Source organism: Mastomys coucha, chromosome X, assembly GCF_008632895.1.
Source record: "Mastomys coucha isolate ucsf_1 chromosome X, UCSF_Mcou_1, whole genome shotgun sequence".
NCBI lineage: Eukaryota > Metazoa > Chordata > Mammalia > Rodentia > Muridae > Mastomys > Mastomys coucha.
In genome coordinates this window covers 151135863-151143273 of record NC_045030.1, presented here as the reverse complement: position 1 = coordinate 151143273, position 7411 = coordinate 151135863, and the positions used below count along the sequence as shown (strand labels likewise).

Below are 7411 nucleotides of genomic sequence, written 5' to 3'. Positions count from 1 at the left end.
GTTATACATTATACGTACATTTCTATTAAATGCCCTCATTTTAAATTCTAAGATTCTCCAGCCTTTCAATGGAAACACCAGAATCTGAAGATCTAGCTTAGATGGAGCTTTTGGGGCCCTATTCTCCCCAACTGGATCAGAAACCTAGGCCTAGTGGGAATGGGGGTGGCTCCCTTCTTAAAAGGGTTTCCAGGTACTTCCATTCACTCCAAGGCAGTACTGCTGGCAGTGGGTCAGCTAGCCACAGAGAGCAGCACTTGAGACCTTTTTAGAGAAGCTGATCTGCAGCTGCAACCCTGCACTGGATCATTGAGCTTCCACAGGACCAAGGACCTCCCCTCCCATTGATGCCAGATAAAGCAATCCTCTGCTACATATGTAGCTGGAGCCATGGGTCCCTCCATATGTACTCTTTGGTTGGTGGTTTAGTCCTTAGGAACTCTGAGGGGGGCGGTCTAGTTAGTTGATATTGTTGTTCTTTCTATGGGTTTGCAATCCCCTTCTGTTCCTTCAGTCCTTCCTTAACTCATCCATTAGGGTCCTCATGCCGTCCAATGGTTATCTGTAAGCCTCCACATCTGTATTAGTCAGGCTCTAGCAGAGCCTGTCAGGGGACAACTACTCAAGGCTCCTGTCAGATTTTTGATGGGTAGACATTCTTCAGAAAGATGTACTAAACAGCAATAACAAAAATCATTTTGGAGCCTGGCAGTGGTGGCACATGCCTTTAATCCCAGCACTTGGGAGGCAGAGGCAGGCAGATTTCTGAGTTTGAGGCCAGTCTGGTCTACAGAATGAGTTCCAGGACAGCTAGGACTATACAGAGAAACCTTGTCTCGAAAAAACAAAATCATTTTGACTTCAACATCAGTTTCTCAATAATCTTTCAATATGGTAACAGTCTAACCACATCATAATATAAGGAAGTCACCTAAGTATGTATTCTGTGGACAATTGGGCAAAAATATCATCTCAGTTTGGGTTTCATAGTTGTGAAGAGACACCATGACCGAGACAACCCTTATAAAGAAAACCATTTAATTGGGACTGGCATATACTTTTAGAGGTTTTGTTCATTACCATCATAATGGGAAGCATAGCAGCATACATTCAGACACAGTACTGGAGGAGCAGCTAAGAGTTCTACTTCTTGATCAGCAGGCAGCCAGAGACTCTTTCACACTGGGCAGAGCTTGAGCACTAGAAACCCTCAAAGCCCACCTACACAGTGGCACACTTCCTCCAACAAGGCCACACCTATTCCAACAAGGTCACACTTCCTAATAGTGCCACTCCTTGGATCAAGCCCATTCAAACCACTATATATACTCAGGAATAATCATAAAGTCTAAACGTCTCCTCTGATGCCTGGAATTCTAGAACAAATGCAGGACTTCAAATGCTTTCAAAACTTTTTTGTTCATTAGACTGTATATTATATGCTGATCATATCCCCCTTGTCTCCTACCTTCCCTATTCTCAGTCCCTTCCACTCTCAATTGGTCCCTTTTGTTCTAGACAATTTCACTTTGACTTGCCTGTCTTATTTACATCCATGATTTTTGTTTATCTATAGAAAATCTAGGAACCATAAATGAAAGAAAGCAAGTTCTTTCTCCCTACCATTCTTCTAAAGATACACTATACCCTTTCCTAAGCTTTCTCTTTGATATATGACCAATGTGTCAGAAGTGTCAATGAGGGAGTTATTTTCAGAACCCCTTTCTAAAATGCAGGTCAGTGACTAACAGGAAAAAATTCTGAACATGGTTTTTCCCAATAAGAGTAAGATTGCCAGTTAGTTTGCTCACAACCACTAATTAGCTTCTATTATTATTATTATTATTATTATTATTATTATTATTATTATTATTTCATATATTAATGTACTGACCACAGTTTTTCCTCCTTTCCCTTCCTTCTAGTCTCTCCCCAACCCCCTCTCCCCAAGATCCACCCCCTTCCACTGCCCCATAGGAAAGAGCAGGCCTCCCAGGGACATTAATCAAACAGCATAACAAGATACAATAAAACCAGGCACATATCATCACATCAAGGCTGGAAAAGGCAACCCAGTAGGAGAAAAGGGTCCCACAAGTAGGCAAAAATGTCAGGGCCAGTCCCCATTTCCATTATTAAAAATCAAGCAAGACCACCAAACTATTCAACCATAGCATATATACAGAGGACCTAGGACAGACCCATAGAGGCTCCCTGATCCTGGTCAGTTGAAAATGTGAATATGTTCTCATGGTGTCCCTGACTGCTCTGCTTCCTTCCATTCTTCCTTCCCTCCTCTACAGGACTCACTGAACTATGTCTAATGATTGACTATGGAACTCTCCATCAGCCTCAATCAGTTGCTGGATGAAGTCTCTCTGGTCTCTTTGATGATTATGCTAGGCTTCAGTCCTAGAACACTCTGCAGGAAGGACAAACTGTAGGTTGAAGGTTTTTGGTTGGATTGATATCCCAACCCCTATATTCATAGCAGCTTTGTTCATAATAGCCAGAAATTAGAAACTACTTAGATATCCCTCAATAGAAGAATGGATAATGAAAATGTACATTTACACAATGGAGTATTACTCAGCTGTTAAAAAAATAACATCATGAAATTTGCAGGCAAATAGATGGAACTAGAAAAAAATCATCCTGAATAAGGTAAGCCATACCCAGAAAGATGAACATGGTATGTACTCACTCATAAGTGCATATTAGCTGTAAAGTAAAATATAGTCATACTATAGCTCGTTAGCTTCTTTTTATTCATTATTTTATTTATATTCCAAATGCTGCCCCCCTACCTGGTCCCCCTCTACAAGTTCTTCACCCCATCCCCCTCCCCTTTGCTTCTGAGAGGGTGCTCCCCAACCCACCCACTCCCACCTCACCCCACTATCATCCCCCTTCTTTGGGACATCAAGTTTCTACAGGATTAAGAGCATCCTCTCCCACTGAGGCTAGAGAAGGCAGTCCTCTGCTACATCTGTAGTGGGGTCCATGAACCAGCCCATGTATGCTTTTTGGTTGATGGCTTAGTCTCTGGGAGCTCCCAGGGGTCTGGGTTAGTTGATACTGTTGTTCTTTCTGTGGGGTTACAATCCCCTTCAGTTCCTTCAGTCCTTTCCCTAACACTCCTATAGGGGTCTCTGACCTCAGTCCAATGGTTGGCTGTAAGTATCTGCATCTGTCATAGTAAGCTGCTGCTGGAGCCTCTCAGAAGACAACCATGTTGGGTTCCTGCATGCAAACACAACATGACATCAGTAATACTGTTGGAGTTTGGAGCCTGCACATGGGGTAGATCTCAAGTTTGGTTGGTCTCTGGATGGCCTTTCCTTCAGTCTCTGTTCCATTTTTGTCCCTGTATTTCCTTTAGACAGGAACAATTCTGGGTCAAGAATTTTGAAGATGGGTGGCTGGCCTCATGCCACAAATGGGGGCCCTGTCTATCTACTGGAGGTGGTCAGGGCCCACCTCCCCACTGTTGGACATTTTTGCTAAGGTCATCCTCATTGGATCCTGGGAGCCTTTCACACCCCAGATCTCTGGGACTTTCTAGAGGTTCCTCCTGCCCCCCCACACACACTGCTGCCTATTTCTACTCATTCTCCTGGCCCTCTTGGCTTCTTTCCTGCCTTCCCCCATACTTGATCCTGTCCCCCTTACCCCCCCTTCCCTCTCCCACCCAGGTTCCTCCCTCCCCTTGCCTCATCTAGATTATATTGTTCCCCTTCTAAGTGGGATTAAAGCATCCACACTTGGACCTTCCTTCTTGTTAAGTTTCACATGGTCTGTGGGTTGTATCATGGGTATTCTGAACTTTTTGGCTAATATCTACTTATCAGTGAGTACATACCATGCATATCCTTTTGGGTCTGCATTACCTCACTCAGGATGATATTTTCTAGTCCATCCATTTACCTACAAAACTCATGATGTCCTCATTCTTAATAGCTAAGTAGTATTCCATTGTGTAAATGAACCATACTTTCTATATCAATTTTTCTATTTAGGGACATCTGGGTTGTTTCCAGCATCTGTCTATTAGAAACATGGATGCTAGTGCTCGCTTCAGCAGCACATATACTAAAATTGGAATCATACAGAGAAGATTAGCATGGCCCCTGTGCAAGGATGACACGCAAATTCATGAAGTATTCCATATAAAAAAAAAAAGAAATATGGATGTTATAAACACAGTGGTGCACGTGTACTTTTGATACTGTGGAGCATCTTTTGGTTATATGCCCAGGAGTTATAGTTCTTCAGGTAGAAGAACTATTTCCAGTTTTCTGAGGAACCACCAGATTGATTTCCAGAGTGATTGTACCAGTTTACAATCCCACCAGCAATGGATGAGTATTCCTCTTTCTCCCCAGCATATGCTGCCCCTTGTCAAAATCTGGTATTTGGAGCTTTCTTTCTTTAGAAAGTGTTTAAAAGAGTTACAAGTTGTGATGGTCTGAATAAGAATGGCCCCCCAAAAGACTCATAGATTTGTATATTTAGTCAGCAGGGAGATGGCACTATTTGAAAGGATTAGGTCTGGCCCTTTTGGAGGAAGTGTGTCAAGGTGTGGGGGAGGGGGGCTTTAGGATCTCAGATGCTCAAGCCAGTTCATCGCTTCCTGTCTGCAGATTCAGGTGTAGAACTCTCAGCTCCTTTTCCAGCACTATGTCTGTCTGTGTGCCACCATGCTGCCATGATGATAACAGACGGAATCTGTGAAATTGTAACCCAGTCCAATAATAAATGTTTTTCTCTATAAGGGTTTCTGTGATCATGGTGTCTGTTCACAGCAATGAAATAGTGACTAAAATACATGTATTATCGTGAGCAAAAAGTGGCCATGATACCATAGCAGTCTGAATTACTGTTCTTCAAGTAACAGTTAATGATGTCACTCAGGACTCTGCTTGAATTCCAAGCAGGAGCCATGGCTCACTAAATTAACCAGATCTGTACTGCCCTATAAAAAGGACACTAATCCCAGAATGTGAGGACACATCAAGAGCAGTGCTTCTAGAGCCAGCCCATGGGAGAAAGTCCATGCACCACGTTTTTAAATTCCTGCTTTATTTTCCACAGAGGCAATTAATTTGTAGGACTGGCCTGGCCTGGCCTTGGTTCTTTCCCTTCTTTTTCTCTACTACTAGCCACTACCATCCTCTTTCTAAGACTGCTCTATGAAACCACCCAATACATGCCATTTTGCTGTCTAGAGCTCTTCAGCTTCCTTTTTCCTAAATGTCTTTGCCTAGCCAAACTTAATAGAGAATGTAAAATATATAAAATATATACAATATGAAAGGTAGCATTTTAACCGTACAGAATAGACAGACCAGTGGCATTAAGTACATTTTTCCGTCTCCAAAATGTCATCATCAACTGAACCCAATACTCTATCTTCATTCAAAATTTTCATGCTCCCTTCTTCCCAGCCAGACAGTATCATTCTGCTATCTCTATTAATTTGACTATTCCTGATATCTCATATAAGTGACTCATAAGATGTTATGGCTATCATGTCTGCTTTTAGTCACATAACAACCTTTTCAACATTTATTCACAGTATTACCTCCTAATCTTGAATAGTGCATCTTGCCTTATTGTGAATAATGCTGCAGTGAACATTGGAGTACAAGTATCTGTTCCAGTCTCTGCATTCAGTTTTGTATACCTAGAAGTGGAATAGCTGCATCCTATGGAATAACTATACCATTTTTTTCACATTGTTCACCTTATTATGGTTAAGTTGGAAATTTACTATTTACTACTTACGATTTACTATTGTCTGGATATTTATTCTTGTCAGATACAAGATTAGCAATATTTTTGCCTACTCTCTGTAGCCTTTGCACTTTATTGCTAGGGGCACATGGCTTTTAATTTTGATGAAATTCAGCTTTTCTTTTTCTCTTATATGTTGTGTTTTTAATGTCATATCTAAGATATCATTGCTAAATTTAAAATCATAAAACTTTTTATAAATGTAACTAAATTTATGCACTAAACCTATTTGAAGATAATCATGACAGAAAGTGCCCAATTTTATTTTTTTGACTCATGGGTATCCTTCTTTACAAATATTTGTTAAAAAATATTATTCTTTGTCTATTTTTTGATGTACCTGTCAATCATAATTTGATGCAAATTAGAACTACATTAATACCCCATCTTACCCGTAGTGTAAATAGCAGTCATTAAGCAAACAACAAGTCTTGGTGAGGAATGTATGGAAAGGGGAACATTTACATAATGCTGGTGTGAAAGTAAACTAGTCCAGTCACAGTAGAAGTCAGTGTATGGGAGTTGTCAAAAACTAAAAATGTCCCAGTTCTACAACTACTAGGTATATATCACCAAGTCAACATAACACACACATACTTGTATATGAATCTTTATTACAGTACTATTCACAAAAGCTAACTTATAGACTCAACTTTAGCAGTCAACAACAGAGGAAAGAGTAAGGAAATGAAATATATATACACACATGGAATGTAACACTCCTGGCTTGAGGCCTGCCTCTCATAACCACACCTTTCTGCCCACCTTCTGCTATTTGTCACGCCTAGCTCCTAGTTCTAGTTACATCGGAAGTCCCACCTCTACAAAGACTAAAGAAGCCACTGATTGGGCTGGCATGCTGACGAACTTGTGGGAGGGGTTTTGCCTCACCTATTCTACCTGTTGGCTTGTAACAACGAGATCATTAAATTCAAGATGGCTGAACGATCACGACTCCCGTCCAATTTTTTTAAAACCTTCCACATGGACAGGTATAATTTTGGCCACCTTATTTTCTCCCAACTCCTTATTCCAGAAAACTCTCTCCTACTGTTGCTTTTCCTTCTAACTCCATTTCCCAGAATAACCCTTCTCTATTGTTACTGCTGGGTGGTAACAATGGAAGGATCTATAGCCATAAAGAACAAAGTCATGTCATTTTGGTAGAGGATACAACTGGAGATAATCATTTTTAAGCAAATTAAGCCTGTCTCCAAAGGATATGGTTTTTCTCTCATTTGTGACTTCTAGATGCTATATAGATATATAAAATCAAAAAGTGAAAACTTAGAAGAACACAAGGGGACCTCCTAGGAGGGAAAGTGGTGACAAAAGGGAAATGAGAAGTGATGGGAAAATCTGCACGAGTACAGTCTGTACTTGCATATAACATGGTACCTGGAATCCCGGTGCTCAGGGGACACAGGAGGAGGATCGTCACAAGTTCAAGGGCTACATAGTTAATTCCACGACAGTACATTGTGACTTGGACTACACCCCAAGAGACCCCATCTCAGAAAGAAAAAATACCCAGGAACAAAATTAAGTATGCAGGAAAATAGCAAAAAGCATCTACAAGGAAATGATTGTCTTCCTCAGGCTTTTTCAAAAGTTT

At 41.0% G+C, this 7411-nt stretch overlaps 1 non-coding gene across 1 annotated transcript; it reads left to right on the top strand.

Annotated features, from left to right (window-relative positions):
* The first annotated feature begins 4068 nt into the window (after nucleotides 1-4068).
* Nucleotides 4069-4175, top strand: LOC116095805. Its single transcript, XR_004120728.1, has one exon. It is a non-coding gene; the product is annotated as a U6 spliceosomal RNA (small nuclear RNA).
* The last annotated feature ends 3236 nt before the right edge of the window (nucleotides 4176-7411 follow it).